Here is a 17,466-nt window from a genome sequence, read left to right as displayed (position 1 = left end):
TAGTCTATCAGCTTCAGATGCATACACTGAAGATGCATACGTGCTTGTACCCTGTGATGCTGGGGCTGGGATCTGCAAAGCCCATTTCCCAGTGCTGGGTGGCTCCCTGTTAGGCTCTGCCAGTAGGGAGCATAAGAGGGAGATAAGCAGAGGAAGAGAAGTGGATGGCTCCTCTCGGTTTCCTGTCTTGTCAGGTAAGTGAAAGTGAAAGTTGCTCTGTCCTGTCTGACTCTTTGTGACCCCCATGGACTATACAGTTCATGGAATTCTCTAGACCAGAATACTGGAGTGGGTAACTGTTCCCTTTCCAGGGGATCTTCCCAACCCAGGGATCAAACCCAGGTCTCCCGCATTGCAGGCAGATTCTTTACCAGCTGAGCCACAAGGGAAGCCCATCCACACGCTAACTCTTCCCACAAGCAATAGCCCTTCCTCCTAGTACCCCCAGATGACTGCAGTTTGGACGTGCTCCTACAGTCCCTCAGCCAGTCTCCTTTCACCCGCTGAGGCGGAGAGCCCGTCAGCTGACTTTCCCTCCTGGAGGCAGAATAATATTTGTTGGACCTTTCCCTCTGTTCCCTCAATTATAAGAGTAGCAGATATTTCCCAGCAGTTACCACACTCATGATATACCTTCATGTTGTTTCATTAGCTGTTTGGTTTTTTTTTTTTTTTTTGTCTTTTCAGTTCCCAAATTCATGATTAATTATTCTTCTTACACTAAGTCATCTGTATTGAAATGATCATTGTGATTTCCGATTCCTCACTGGATCCTGCTACTGCTGTCACTTCAGTCATGTCGGACTCTGTACCCAGTAGACAGCAGCCCACCAGGCTCCCCTGTCCCTGGGATTCTCCAGGCAAGAACACTGGAGTGCGTTGCCATTTCCTTCTCCAATGCATGAAAGTGAAGACGCTCAGTTATGTCCGGCTCTTAGCGACCCCATGGCCCACAGCCCACCAGGCTCCTCCGTCCATGGGATTTTCCAGGCAAGAGTACTGGAGTAGGATGCCACTGCCTTCAGATACTATCCTCATGGTGACAAGATGGCTGCCTCAAATCCAGTTTCACTTCTTTACACAGCAATACCCTATGACCCGGAAGGAATTCTCTTTCTCAGTTCTTTTGAAAAAAAGAAGAAATCTTTCCAGAGGCCACCATGCACAAATCTTCTAATGTGTCACTGGCAAGAACTATGTCACAAGGACCTGTCTAAATCAATTCCAGTCAAAGGATATAGAATCACTACATAAAGAAACTAGTTAAGATTGTTAGCAAAGGTTGGAGAAGCCAGATTTTCCTGAAATATATGTAACAGATTAGATTCTTGATAAAAACCAAGGGTTTATTTTAAAAAGGAAAGGAGGGTGGTAAAATGCTATAAAGTTGATAGCTAGCAGTGTCTTCCATCATAATTTATTGAAAATCTATAAACTTTATTTCTCAAATAAAAACCTAGTAATATTTAGCTTTATTGGCATCTTTTTCTCTATGAATAGCTTCAGATGCTATTACTGTGAGAACTTAATATTGGATATGGAATTTCCATAGTTTGAAGAAATTCCATAGAAGAGGATGTTGGAAACTTTAATTTGAACTTGAATAAAGAGCATGTGGGCTTCCCAGGTGGTGCAGTGGTAAAGAATCTGCCTGCCTATGCTGGAGACAGGAGATGCAGGTTCGATCCCTGGGTTGAAAAGGTCCCCTGGAAAAGGAAATGACAACCTACTCCAGTATTCTTCCCTGGAAAATTTCATGGAAAGAAAAGCCTGGCAGGTAAGACACAGTCCATGAAGTCACAAAGAATCTGATGCAACGGAGCATGTGTGTATATAATGTATATAATCTCAGATATGATTATTTTGACATGTGACAGACTTTATTTTCTTAGGCTCCAAAATCACTGCAGATGGTGACTGTAGCCATGAAATTAAAGGACACTTGCTCTTTGGAAGAAAAGCTATGACCAACCTAGTTCAGTTCAGTCACTCAGTCGTGTCTGACTCTTTGCGACCCCATGACTCACAGCACGCCAGGCCTCCCTGTTGATCACCATCTCCTGGAGTTCACTCAGACTCACATCCATCGAGTCAGTGATGCCATCCAGCCATCTCATCCTCTGTCGTCCCCTTCTCCTCCTGCCCCCAATCCCTCCCAGTATCAGAGTCCTGTCCAATGAGTCAGCTCTTCACATGAGGTGGCCAAAGTACTGGAGTTTCAGCTTTAGCATCATTCCTTCCAAAGAAATCCCAGGGCTGGTCTCCTTCAGAATGGACTGATTGGATCTCCTCACAGTCCAAGGGACTCTCAAGAGTCTTCTCCAACACCACAGTTCAAAAGCATTAATTCCTCGGCACTCAGCCTTCTTCCCAGTCCAACTCTCACATCCATACATGACCACAGGAAAAACCATAGCCTTGACTAGACGGACCTTAGTCGGCAAAGTAATGTCTCTGCTTTTGAATATGCTATCTAGGTTGGTCATAACTTTTCTTCCAAGGAGTAAGCGTCTTTTAATTTCATGACTGCAAGCACCATCTGCAGTGATTTTGGAGCTCAAAAAAATAAAGTCTGACATTGTTTCCACTGTTTCCCCATCTATTTCCCATGAAGTGATGGGACCAGATGCCATGATCTTCGTTTTCTGAATGTTGAGCTTTAAGCCAACATTTTCACTCTCCTCTTTTACTTTCATCAAGAGGCTTTTTAGTTCCTCTTCACTTTCTGCCATAAGGGTGGTGTCATCTGCATATCTGAGGTTATTGATATTTCTCCCGGCAATCTTGATTCCAGCTTGTGTTTCTTCCAGTCCAGCGTTTCTCATGATGTACTCTGCATATAAGTTAAATAAGCAAGGTGACAATATACAGACTTGATGTACTCCTTTTCCTATTTGGAACCAGTCTGTTGTTCCATGTCCAGTTCTAACTGTTGCTTCCTGACCTGCATACAGATTTCTCAAGAGGCAGATTAGGTTCACAGTTATCTAAGTCTATGCCCCAACCAGTAACGCTGAAGAAGCTGAAGGTGAACGGTTTTATGAAGACCTACAAGACCTTTTAGAACTAACACCCAAAAAAGATGTCCTTTTCATTATAGGGGACTGCAATGCAAAAGTAGGTAATCAAGAAACACCGGGAGTAACAGGCAAATTTGTCCTTGGAATGCAGAATGAAGCAGGGCAAAGACTAATAGAGTTTTGCCAAGAAAATGCACTGGTCATAGCAAACACCCTCTTCCAACAACACAAGAGAAAACTCTACACATGGACATCACCAGATGGTCAACACCGAAATCAGATTGATTATATTCTTTGCAGCCAAAGATGGAGAAGCTCTATACAGTCAGCAAAAACAAGACCAAGAGCTGACTGTGGCTCAGATCATGAACTCCTTATTACCAAATTCAGACTTAAATTGAAGAAAGTGGGGAAAACCGCTAGACCATTCAGGTATGACCTAAATCAAATCCCTTATGATTATACAGTGGAAGTGAGAAATAGATTTAAGGGCCTAGATCTGATAGATAGAGTGCCTGATAAACTATGGACTGAGGTTCATGACATTGTACAGGAGACAAGGATCAAGACTATCCCAATGGAAAAGAAATGCAAAAAAGCAAAATGGCTGTCTGGGGAGGCCTTACAAATAGCTGTGAAAAGAAGAGAGGCAAAAATCAAAGGAGAAAAGGAAAGATATAAGCATCTGAATGCAGAGTTCCAAAGAATAGCAAGAAGAGATAAGAAAGCCTTCTTCAGTGATCAGTGCAAAGAAATAGAGGAAAACAACAGAATGGGAAAGACTAGAGATCTCTTCAAGAAAATTAGAGATACCAAGGCAACATTTCATGCAAAGATGGGCTCGAAAAAGGACAGAAATGGTCTGGACCTAAGAGAAGCAGAAGATATTAAGAAGAGATGGCAAGAATACATGAAAGAACTGTTCAAAAAAGATCTTCACGACCCAGATAATCATGATGATGTGATCACTAATCTTGAGCCAGACATCTTGGAAAGTGAAGTCAAGTGGGCCTTAGAAAGCATCACTACGAACAAAGCTAGTGGAGGTGATGGCATTCCAGTTTTGCTGTTTCAAATCCTGAAAGATGATGCTGTGAAAGTGCTGCACTCAATATGCCAGCAAATGTGGAAAACTCAGCAGTGTCTACAGGACTGGAAAAGGTCAGTTTTCATTCCAATCCCAAAGAAAGGCAATGCCAAAGAATGCTCAAACTACCGCACAGTTGCCCTCATCTCATGTGCTAGTAAAGTAACGCTCAAAATTCACCAAGCCAGGCTTCAGCAATACGTGAACTGTGAACTCCCTGATGTTCAAGCTGGTTTTAGAAAAGGCAGAGGAACCAGAGATCCAATTGCCAACGTCCGCTGGATCATGGAAAAAGCAAGAGAGTTCCAGAAAAACATCTATTTCTGCTTTATTGACTATGCCAAAGCCTTTGACCAACCTAGTGAAAGTGAAGTCACTCAGTTGTGTCCAACTCTTTGTGACCCTGTGGACGGTAGCCTACCAAGCTCCTCTGTCCACGGGATTCTCCAGGCAAGAATACTGGAGTGGGTTGCCAGTAGCTTTTCAAGACCTCAAAGTAAGGTAAAAGCAAAGATGGTCCAGTAGTCTCTCACAGTAACCCTAACTGCACAAAGAAGTCTTTTTATCATTTTCCCAATCTTGTTGTTTGTCCAAATAAAAGTGGCTTCTGAAAATGTAACATTCAGTGTAGCCCTACAACATTTCTGATATGTTTCAGTAAACTGAACATCTAAATAAAAAGTGATTGGCTTCAGGAAATGTAAAAAGACAATGCATTAATAATTTTTAAAAGCAAATTCACGTGCAGAGATTTAAAGACCTCAAGTCACAATTGGCATATAATTTATGTTTCATATTAAATATATCTATATCTACCTCTGTATCTGTAATTCAGATATTGGGAGACAAGCAAAGACATTCTTGCCCTTCATTTTTTTGTAAGTTTCCACATAATATAACCTTTGTTTGCTATGTATCATCATATTTTTTTAATTTTATTTTTACTTTATTTTACTTTACAATACTGTATGTTTCATCATATTACATTGTTTTGAAATGTTATACCAATCCTAGTAAATATGACTTATATTTTATATATCAGGATATGAAGTGCAGGGAGACCATGTGCTTTACTCAAAATAGCAGAGGAAATTAAACAGCCAGATCTGAAATTCAAGCCTAGTACACAGGATACTTGGTCAGGCTATTCATTTATATTTTGGAGGAAACAGCTGATAAGAAACCTGCATCAAATGACTAACTAGATTAAGGGACCTCAAGAATTTAGTCCATGTCTGAAAATCTTGGCCTGCAGACCTTATGCATAACTGGAGTTATCAAGACAGTCTGAGAGGTTTTAAAGCCTCTATCAATCAAGCAAAGCCTTATGTACTCAGGATAGTCAATCTTCTATGACATTGGGAAACAATTTTACTATACACTTACTTCTGTAATAATCAGAATATACTTTCATGATGGCATTGTTTGGAAAGTATCTATGATTATTTATGAGCTCTGGATTTGAGAAACATAATATGGAAAATAAAATCTATCAAAATCATGTCAAATTCTTTCATGTTTATATCTTTTCAAAGTCTTACATGGATAAAGCCTGATAGACAAGAGTTTCTTAAAATTAAAAGCTTTGATTCTCTGAACCAGATCTTAAAATTTTAGTCTATCAACTAAAAGACATATGAAAATTTCATAAGCAACTCACTATTTCAACTTACCATGTAAACAATTTTAAAAGGTATAGAGTTTCTAAATAAGCTTCCAAAGTCATTCATTCACATAGAGTCAAAAGAGAACTTTTAAAAAATTTAATACATCTATTCAAAATATCAAATAATCCCCCAAAAAATGACTTTGATAAGGAACTATTTTGGATTATGTAACAGGCAAGTTCTATTCTCTAAAACAGATTAAATAGGAAGGGTGGTATACGCTCAAATGATACAGAGAATCATTTGTTATTCTAGCATATTCTTTCTCAGTTTGTTGGTTAATAGTCAAGTTAATATTTAATCATTGAGAAGAGTGTTGATATATAACTTCTATACATCACCTTGGTTGTAAGTCACTGAGTAATTCATTGTTCAAACTCACTTACTTACATTTACCATAAGTCATTATAGCAAAAGAGTGTGGAATCTTTTATTTTGAGCCCAGTAGGTAGAATTCATTCCTGCTCATTGAGAGTGATTTGTGGGTTTATCTTAAATTGGTTTGTAACATAAATTAAGGGTTTTTATTTGTGATTTTTGTTATTATTAAATTTTACAGCAGAATCACCAGTAAAGGAAGTCCCTGGTGGCTCAGATGGTAAAGAATCTGCCTGCAATGCAGGAGACCTGAGTTTAATCCTTGGGTCTAGAAGATCCACTGGAGAAAGGAATGGCAACCCACTACAGTAATCTTGCCTGGAGAATTCCACTGACAGAGGAGTGGAATACAGTCCATGGGGCCTACAGTCCATGGGGTTGCAAACAATCAGACATAATTGAGTGACTAACATTTTCACCAGAAAAAAAGCATCACTTGAATGAACAAATGTAATAAAATAAAACTGGTATAACTTACTACTCAAAGTATACTTTAACAACAACAGCTTGTGAGTTTGAGTGCAACTCAAAGTGAAATATTTATCCACTCATAACTTAAGTGAAGCCATGGTTTTTCCAGTAGTCATGTATGGATGTGAGAGTTGAATTATAAAGAAAGCTGAGCACCGAAGAATTGATGCTTTTGAACTGTGGTATTGGAGAGACTCTTGAGAGTCCCTTGGACTGCAAGGAGATCAAACCAGTCAATCCTGAAGGTAATCAGACCTGAATATTCATTGGAAGAACTGATGCTGAAACTGAAACTCCAATAGTTTGGCCACCTGATGAGAAGAACTGACTTACTGGAAAGGACCTTGATGCTGGGAAAGATTGAAAGCACAGGAGAAGGAGACAACAGAGGCTGAGATGGTTGGATGGCATCACCGACTTGATGGATATGAGTTTGAGCAGACAAGTCTGGTATGCTACAGTCCACCGAGTTGCAGATATTCAGCCATGACTATTGCCATGATATTCAGCGACTGAACTGAACTGAAGTGGTGCTCTCTTATATAAATTGTACTATGAGCCAAGTTATTTATTGTTATCATATATTTTTAAATTTTATAATGTGTTTTCTTTGTGTATTTTCATTGATTAAAGTTTTATTTCAAAAATAAACCTAAGTGTAAGGACTCACCATGGCACCATGATGAACTTAAGAAAAATTTATGGCACTTGGCATTTCAAAAGTCTTTTCATGATTTAAACTTTAAAAATCACTGTTTATTAAATTATTGGAGTTTAAAGTATCAGACACAACCAGTTTGATCTTGCATATTCCAAGGATGTTCTATAAATTTACTTTTCTTCCTGTGGTAATCAACTCACTTCCTAATTAATAATATTTTAAAGTTTCCTTAGACAGTCTGAGAATTAGTGAAAAATCTCCATAATCTGCATTTTTAGAATTCTTTTCTACTTGCTGAAGTCTCTGGACAGCACCAGCTGCAAAGATTCAAGATTATTTGTATAAGGAAACTCTCTGAATTTGACTTAACAGCATTTGATAGAGTAATAATTGCTATATTTGTTCATTGTCTTTTGTAGTGATAGGAGATAGGACAGGCTGGGCTAAGTCACAGGGAAAAGACAGCTACTTGACTTAAAAATGGCCTTTTACACAACCTGTTCCTAAGGCTTTTATTAGTTGGTGTTTGAAGCATCCTTGAAACAACTTTAAGATAGACGTGTTCATTAGTCAATAACAAAGAACATTATTCCACAACAGGTTAACCCTAACATCATATATATGTATATAATAGACATCTTATATAAAGCAGAAGCACTGCTAGGCCTCTCATGTAATACGTAGAGGTAATTCTGCTTTGAAGTTAGATTGGGTCTCTTTGGGGACTATAATCATTTTTTTAATTTTTAAATCAAATTTAAAAAAATAGATTATGCACTCTTGTTTACATTTCTACTGAAGTAAAATATGCTGCAGAAAAGTACACACAACCTAAATATAAGGCTCAATATTTAACACATTTTACAAACTGACCACATCCATGAATTCAGCACCAGATGAAGAAAGTCCTAGGCAATCCAAGTCCTGGGCAGACCCATTGAATTCTGTTCCAGTCATTACCTCTCCAAGGTAATCACTATTCTAACTTTTAATAAAGATTTTGCCTATTTTGCATAAGTAGAACCATAGAGTATGTAATTTTCATATCTGGATGTTGTCATCCAAATTTGCATTACTGCTTAAATTCTAAGCAGGTTCTTTCTCTTGCTTTGTAGATTCCATTGTGTGACCAGACTATGGATTGCTTGTCCAGGCCGCTGTTGATGATCATTTGGAGTTTCTGCCTTGGGGCTATTTCAGACAATGCTGCTATTAAGATACTAGTGCATGTCTTTCGGGAAAAAGCTGTTTCTGGAATTGCAGGTCATTGAATTTGGCTTTGTCCAACTTTGATAGATACTCACAAATCATTTTCCATGTGCCAGGCTGTACATTTTACGTTCCTACCAGTACTGTGAAAGATTTCTGGTTGTTTCACTTTCTGTCTAGTACCTGTTAGTGTCTATGTTTTTCTTTTTGAGACATAATAGTTTTCCAAATATTATTTTTCATAGATTTTCTAAACATATACACACGAAACTGTTTTTATAATTGCATCCATTTCAACTGAAGGGTTTAGCATGGTAATGTTTTAAACTCTTTTCTTATTCCCATTCAAATCCCATTTTGATACTGATTCTTACTCCATATTTTGTTGTTGTTGTTGTTTTCCTTGATGGTATGCGTGTGTGCATGTAAGTCGCTTCTGTTCTACTCTTTGCAACCCTATGGACTGTAGCCTACCAGGCTTCTCTGTCCGTGGCATTCTCCAGACAAGAATCCTGGAGTGGGTTGCCATGTCCTCTCTCAGGGGATCTTCCCAACCCAGAGTTCAAAACATGTTAAATAAATACATAAAATGTTATATATAAACATCAAAAAGAAAACATAGTTATGCAACAAACGATACTTTTAAAATCATCAGCAGTGTCAATTTCTGTATCCACATCTAAGTCTGCAATTGCAGATGAAATTCTTCCTAATAAGTAGAGGATCTATCCATTTCCAATGGGAGGTACTTCATCTCTGAACTTGAATTTCAAATACATTAAAAAATGCCCAATTTCAGGCCCACTTGTAAACTCTAAAGCTGAGTTCATCAACATACATCAAAAATGCATTTTGGATCTTTTCATGTATAATTGTATTTGTTCCATCAAGAAAACAAAACTTGTGAGACAGCATTTTTGATTTCTTTCAAGTGGGATTCAAAACACTTGTGACTTCTTCTAAAATATGAACTCAGATCTGCTAATTTAGCATTTTCCCACTTATTTGGCCAAAGAAACCTCCCTTCACAGAGCACTTGTAAACACTGACAGGACCTATTTCCTACAAATAAGAGTTTAGAAAGTATTATCCTAATTCCAAATTCAATCAACTCTCCATTACTCCACAGATGTCCTAAACAAGCTATGATTAAACTATATTTAAAATGCTACAGAAATTCAAGCTATCAAAATTAAATTAGTCTCAATATTTCATTCTGTAAAGTGAAGGACACAGTTAAAAGGATTACCTCAGAAATGTCCATATTTAAACATCTTTAGCTATTTTTATTCCAAACATTGACTTTCATAATTTGATTCAGAAGTCACTAGTCCATTTATGCCTAATTCATGAAGATTTAAAAAGAATTCATTTCCTCAAAATTATATCTCTATTTCCTTAACCATTAGAGTCAGATGCTTGGCTGGCAGCCAAAACTAATATGCATCTTTACAAATGTATACAAGATGGGAAGGAGATGACAGTTCATGTTGTAACCTTAGAAATATAGTGTCAGGAAACAAGTTTATGGTAGAACGTACATGAGCACAAACGCCTAACTTACATGCATATTTTTCCGTAATAATGACAACGAACACTCATGTAGAGTAGACTGAATGCCAAACAGTATTATTAGTGCTTTCCATTTAGCAATTTATTGAATATCTCCAAGGCATGAGGTAGGTTCTATTATTGTTGTGGTTTGAGAGGTTATAAATAAAAACAAACAAACAAACGAAAACAAGGTACCAAATTCTAAGTAACTTGATGAAGGCTGCAGTAGTAGATTCTAGTTTGAACAGTGGCCATTTGAAGCTAGACTCCACTCTCATCCAAGCCAACTTCAGGAAGCTAATTCATGCCATTCCAGATAGTATTAGTCTCTTCCTTTTCAAGATTCAAATAGATATTTCTCTCCCTCTCTCCCTCCCTTTCTGTCTCAGTTGTAACTGTATTTTTTGGAGAGACTGACCAATTTATTTGGAAGTATTTAGCCTTGGCATTAGAAAATGGTTACCCTCTCCAACATTCTTGCCTGGGAAATCCCATGGACAGAGGAGCCTGGCAGGCTACAGTCTACGGGGTCTCCGAGTTGGACACGACTGAGTACACACACACACACCACACAGGCTTGGCATTACCTTTCATTTAATCCCTCACGAAATCCATGAGATAATTATCAGAACTAAAAAGCACTCCTTCATCCTCTCAGTGTGTAGAGGGGTATTTCTGCATAGGGAGGTCAGAGAGGCAGTGGAGCTGACAAACACATACAGAAAGGACCCATGAACGGTTCTTCAATTTCCTTAACTCTTTCCTCTGTTGCATAGACAAAACGAACAATATGTTTAGGTAACAGCCCTCTTGGAGGTAACTTAACATGGTTTTCTCTGGATGGTTTTCCACTGTTGTAGACAAGTTACTTATTCATAGTCTAAGCATTCATTTTTGGGGGGTGGGGCAATAACCATGACTAAACATTCAAGAAACAAGAGCAAAGTATTGGATCCAAGCCTGATGTGTCAACATTTCAAGGTTATTTCTTTGTCTTCTGTGGATCCCAGGAAAGGAAAAGCGTATATCCTCCCTTCTGGTGAAGGGTGGTCCATTCCATGAATCTTCCCAGTTAAACCCATAGGGAGCCTTGGTATCACCTGGTATTCTGCTCCAAGTGAAGGCTTTGGTCTGCTCAGCAATTTCTCAGGGGTGGCAGTGGGGTCTCCCCAGGGTCACATAGCTTCAGACTGTGGCTTTTTTTTTTTTTTTAAGCAATTGATGCTCATTCTCCTTAATTTGGTGCCTTCCTATTTCTATGAAACATCTTCTCAAATAGGCTAGGGCAGATATTTTCAAAAATCGTAGCTTCTCACTAATTTCCAGGAAATCAAGCACACTTTATTTTAAATGTTAAGAAGAAAAACTGCTCATCTTTATTCCAAAAGTATGTCCAGAGATGGAACTTACAGGCATTCTGACAAAGAACACTCTTAAAAAGAAAATTTAGTTGTCTTAAATGTGGAGAAGAAATAGCTGCTGTTTCAGCTTTCACAGTAAATGCTCAAATCAAAAGATTTAGTCTGAAAAGGGAGGGGATATATGTATACTTTTGGCTGATTCATGTTAAGGTTTGACATAAAACAGCAAAATTCTGTAAAGCAATTATCCTTCAATAAAAAATAAATTAATGTAAAAAAAAAAAAGAAAAAGCAAAAAGAGACTTAGTATTAAACCTATTGCCTCAGCATGAAAAAAGAAACACATACACATTTCATATGTGATTATACATTCACTATGTGCATGGTGTCAAGGCTCAGATTAAATATATTCAGTTATAAAATTCCATTCTTTTGTGGGAGATAATAGTGCTTGGCTTTGTTTTTCTATTATTGTCATTATTTGTTTGATTTTTCCTTGGGAGCCAGTGTCTACTGAATGCTTTCCCTGCCCTGGGCACTTGACCTGGATTTCTCATTAAATTCTCCCAGCATTGCTAGGCTAGGTAGCAATGTCACTATTCTTACTACAGATGAAAGAACAGAGTTCAGGAGGCTAAGTAGTATGTTCAAAGGCACATAACTGGTCCCGCCCTTATTCAAGTTCAGAATCCATCATTTTATCACCATGTCACGCTGTTCCCAAGATCTGGCCTGTGCTGGAACTTACTGCTTATCCTTTCTTTCCCCATACACTCCCTGGAAGTTCAAGGTGTTCTTTCACCCACACCGCTGTCAACTCCCCACGGACGTGGCCAGGTCAACCTTGTCGCTTCTGCGGCTGGTGTTATTACCACAGCTGCTGCCGCCACCCCAGCAGCTGGTACTGAACCTCAGGGTGGAAAGAATGTTTTCCCTCTGAGTGATTTCTGGTCTATACTTAAGACTGCCCACACTCCCCACATGTCCCTCCAAGTAATAGGGTTTCTTCAATTTCACAATCACCATACTCACCAAAAAAAAAAGAAAAAACAAAAAAAGAAAGAAAAAGAAAAAAACATGACAAGCTTCTCAGGGCAAAAAGTCATAATATTGTTATTGAGTGCTGGCCATTTGATATTATTTCCCTTAATCTTCTCAGCTACTTTGTAAGTTACTTTACAGACTAGAAACAGAGGGTTAAGAATTAAGGGCAGAAATGGAAAGGAACTTAATTCCAGACTCAACCAAAGCACCTCTCCATTGACTGAAGCCGGGTATTTCCTGCTGGGATGACATTTTTCAGCCGCTGCTTCCCTCAGGAAGGACCTGCCTTCTCAGGGCTCCTGTCCATCTTATAAATTGACACATACTCATTTCTTCAGGTTTGTTCATTTTAATATCTTAGGAGTCTCACTGAGCTCTCCTACCAAATGATTCTATAAAGACTATCCCTCGGTAATAGGGGGCACTCTTGCACATTGTAAAAAATAAATAATTATGGTAAGACTATATTGTTCTAAACTGGATTCCAGAATTTTCATGACTTTGCCAATATAGTTAATAAAACTAGACAAAGGCCTTTTATATTGAGTCTGGGCTTACCAATCATCTTTCTGATCTGCAATTTGACTTCACAGAAACCTTAACCGGAAGGGAAGTAGCCCAGTAGTAAATGGGATTGCTTCAGTTCCCAAAATTCTAGAACATCAATTAATTTTGCAGTACCTTCACACATTTTGCCAAATCTGTATGTCATATTTTATTATATATTAAATATTTCATTTTAAATTCTATCTCACATTAAGTTGCATAACTTATGGAAAAAAGCAACAACAAAAAACTCTGGACAACTATCTGAAGTGAAGTCGCTCAGTTGTGTCCCCCTTTGCGACCCCGTGGACTGTAGCCTACCAGGCTTCTCTGTCCATGGTATTCTTCAGGCAAGAATACTGGAGTGGGTTACCATTTCCTTCTCCAGGGGATCTTCCCAACCCAGGGATTGAACCCCGGTCTCCCACATTGGAGGCAGATGCTTTAACCTCTGAGCCACCAGGGAAGCCCCAGACAACTACCTAAATCATGGTTATTATGTGCCACTTACATTTCCAAATTCATATTTATTACCTAAATAAAAATTATCTTTAATGTTCATTAATATAACATTTGTTAATGAAATCATCCCAGGAGCTACCGGTTGGCTGCAACACACACATTGTAAATGCAGCTAAGGTCTATAAATTCATCATTAATCCACTGTGTATTGAATAAGTGTCCTAACAACAACAGTTTGGTAAATTAGAATTACCAAAAACCTAAAAAACCTGAATTTTTAGCTCAAATTTAGTTTATGCCATTGCAAAGTTTAGAGGCAGGCTCTTACTATGGTCAAGCCTAAAGTTTTTTTCCCTCCACTTTATCTCTCTTTTCTCAGATTCATTGACTTGATTTTTCTATTTTGGGCTTTGAAAAATGTCTTTCACTGTCTATAATGCTGGGAAACACCATGCAATCTGATTTTCCTTCTTACATATCTTTACAACCTAGCAACTTTTAAAATTTTCACTAGTAATGGCCAATTGATTTGCTACATTCTACACTATCTTTAATTTCCCTGTGATTCTTTACCTGTCAATCTGCATTATTAAAATAATATGATTCCACATATAACTGAATTAAATAGTTATTTAGCTTCTGCTTTGACAAAGTAGACATAAATCTAAAATAAAGCAAGTTTATGTTTCCCCAGAATTAAAAATAATATATGTATTTCTCAATTAAGGCTATGAGAAGTGATATAAATCTACTATGTTCAACAACTTTCTTTTGAATTTGAAATATGGGCTCAGTACTAATATCACCCTTGCTAATTTCTCATTTTAAGCATTTGTGATCAAGTTTCCATACTTTATATATCTATCTTAAATATTTTAATAATTTAGACAGCCAGTGGTAGACATGTAAATTCTCAGAAGCTTTTATATATAAATGTACATACACATTTAAACTACGAATTTGAAAGCTGCAGTACATGAAGTTCTCTTGTTATTTCCTGTAATGATACAAGTTCATCTAATAATTACTAAAAGCCTTTGACTGTCATCATAATTCAATAGACAAATACTCTTGGAGCACTTACTCTGAGAAAGTCCCTGTGTAATGTGGTATTGACATGCTATCAGGCAACAATCCAGGTAGATAAAGATTTTGGAAAAGCAGAACAAGCTAGTGTGCAAAACAACAAAATCATTCTGCATGTGGAAGGGATTTGAGCCATTCCTGCTGAGTTCTTAAAGTAGGTTCATTGGAGGCAGAGTATACCATAGGTAGAGGACTGTCATTCCTGGGCAAAAACAAGGATCACTAGGCCAGTGTTCAGTTAAGTTCAGTCGCTCAGTCATGTCCAACTCATTGTAACCCCATGAATTGTAGCACACCAGGCCTCCCTATCCATTACCATCTCCCCCAAGTATACTCAAACTCACATCCATCGAGTCGGTGATGCCATCCAGCTATCTCATCCCCTGTGGTCCCCTCTTCCTCCTGCCCCCAATCCCACCCAGCATCAGAGTCTTTTCCAATGAGTCAACTCTTTGCATGAGGTGGCCAAAGTACTGGAGTTTCAGCTGTAGCATCATTTCTTCCAAGAACACCCAGGGCTGATCTCCTTTAGAATGGACTGGTTGGATCTCCTTGCAGTCCAAGAGACTCTCAAGAGTCTTCTCCATCACCACAGTTCAAGAGCATCAATTCTTCGGTGCTCAGGTTTCTCCACAGTTCAACTGTCACATCCATACATGACCACTGGAAAAAGCATAGCCTTGACTAGACAGATCTTTGTCAACAAAGTAATGTCTCTGCTTTTGAATATGCTGTCTAGGTTGGTCACAACTTTTCTTCCAAGGAGTAAGTGTCTCTTAATTTCATGGTTGAAGTCAGCATCTGCAGTGATTTTGGAGCCCCCAAAACTAAAGTCTGACACTGTTTCCACTGTTTCCCCATCTATTCCCCATGAAGTGATGGGACCAGATGCCATGATCTTCATTTTCTGAATGTTGAGCTTCAAGCCAACTTTTTCACTCTTATCTTTCACTTTAATCAAGAGGCTTTTTAGCTCCTCGTCACTTTCTGCCATAAGAGTGGTGTCATCTGCATATCTGAGGTTAGTGATATTTCTCCTGGCAATCTTGATTCCAGCTTGTGCTTCTTCCAGTCCAGCGTTTCTCATGATGTACTCTGCATAGAAGTTAAATAAGCAGGGTGACAATATACAGCCTTGACGTACTCCTTTTCCTATTTGAAACCAGTCTGTTGTTCTATGTCCAGTTCTAACTGTTGCTTCCTGACCTGCATATAGGTTTCTCAAGAGGCAGCTCAGTTAGTCTGGTATTCCCATCTCTTTCAGAATTTTCCACAGTTTATTGTGATCCACACAGTCAAAGGCTTTGGCATAGTCAATAAAGCAGAAATAGATGGTTTTCTGGAACTTTCTTGCTCTCTCGATGATCCAGCAGATGCTGGCAATTTGATCTCTGGTTCCTCTGTCTTTTCTAAAACCAGCTTGAGCATCTGGAAGATTATGGTTCACGTAGTGCTGAAGCCAGGCTTGGAGAATTTTGAGCATTACTTTACTAACATGTGAGATGAGTGCAACTGTGCGGTAGTTTGAGCATTCTTTGGCATTGCCTTTCTTTGGGATTGGAATGAAAACTGACCTTTTCCAGTCCTGTGGCCACTGCTGAGTTTTCCAAACTTGCTGGCATATTGAGTTCAGCACTTTCACAGCATCATCTTTCAGGATTTGAAACAGTTCAACTGGAATTCCATCACCTCCACTAGCTGTGTTCATAATGATGCTTTCTAAGGCCCACTTGACCTCACATTCCAGGATGTCTGGCTCTAGGTGAGCAATCACACCATTGTGATTATCAGGGTCATGAAGATCTTTTTGTACAGTTCTTCTGTGTATTCTTGCCACCTCTTCTTAATATCTTCTGCTTCTGTTAGGTCCATACCATTTCTGTCCTTTATCGAGCCCATCTTTGCATGAAATCTTCCCTTGGTATCTCTAATTTTCTTGAAGAGGTCTCTAGTCTTTCCCATTCTATTATTTTCCTCTATTTCTTTTCATTGATCACTGAAGAAGGCTTTCTTATCTCTTCTTGCTATTCTTTGGAACTCTGCATTCAGATGCTTATATCTTTCCTTTTCTCCTTTGCTTTTCGCTTCTCTTCTTTTCATAGCTATTTGTAAGGCCTCCCCAGACAGCCATTTTGCTTTTTTGCATTTCTTTTCCATTGGGATGGTCTTGATTCCTGTCTCCTGTAGAGGACCTCAGTCCATAGTTCATCAGGCACTCTATCTATCAGGTCTAGTCCCTTAAATCTATTTCTCACTTCCACTGTATAATCATAAGGGATTTGATTTAGGTCATACCTGAATGGTCTAGTTGTTTTCCCCACTTTCTTCAATTTAAGTCTGAATTTGGCAATAAGGAGTTCATGATCTGAGCCACAGTCAGCTCCTGGTCTTGTTTTTGTTGACTGTATACAGCTTCTCCATCTTTGGCTGCAAAGAATATAATCAATCTGATGTCCATGTGTAGAGTCTTCTCTTGTCTTGTTGGAAGCAGGTGTTTGCTATGACCAATGTATTCTCTTAGCAAAACTCTATTAGCCTTTACCCTGCTTCATTCTGTATTCCAAGGCCAAATTTGCCTATTACTCCAGGTGTTTCTTGACTTCCTACTTTTGCATTCCAGTCCCCTATAATGAAAAGGACATCTTTTTTGGGTGTTAGTTCTAAAAGGTCTTTTAGGTCTTCATAGAACTGTTCAACTTCAGCTTCTTCAGTGTTACTGGTTGGGGCATAGACTTGGATTACTGTACTATTGAATGGTTTACCTTGGAAACGAACAGAGATCATTCTGTCATTTTTGAGATTGCATCCAAGTACTGCATTTCAGACTCTTTTGTTGACCATGATGGCTACTCCATTTCTTCTAAGGGATTCCTGCCCACAGTAGTAGATATAATAGTCATCTGATTTAAATTCACCCATT

This window comes from Oryx dammah, unplaced genomic scaffold (genome assembly GCF_014754425.2).
Source record: "Oryx dammah isolate SB20612 unplaced genomic scaffold, SCBI_Odam_1.1 HiC_scaffold_2, whole genome shotgun sequence".
Taxonomy (NCBI): Eukaryota; Metazoa; Chordata; class Mammalia; order Artiodactyla; family Bovidae; genus Oryx; species Oryx dammah.
Note: the sequence above shows the minus strand (reverse complement) of the source record.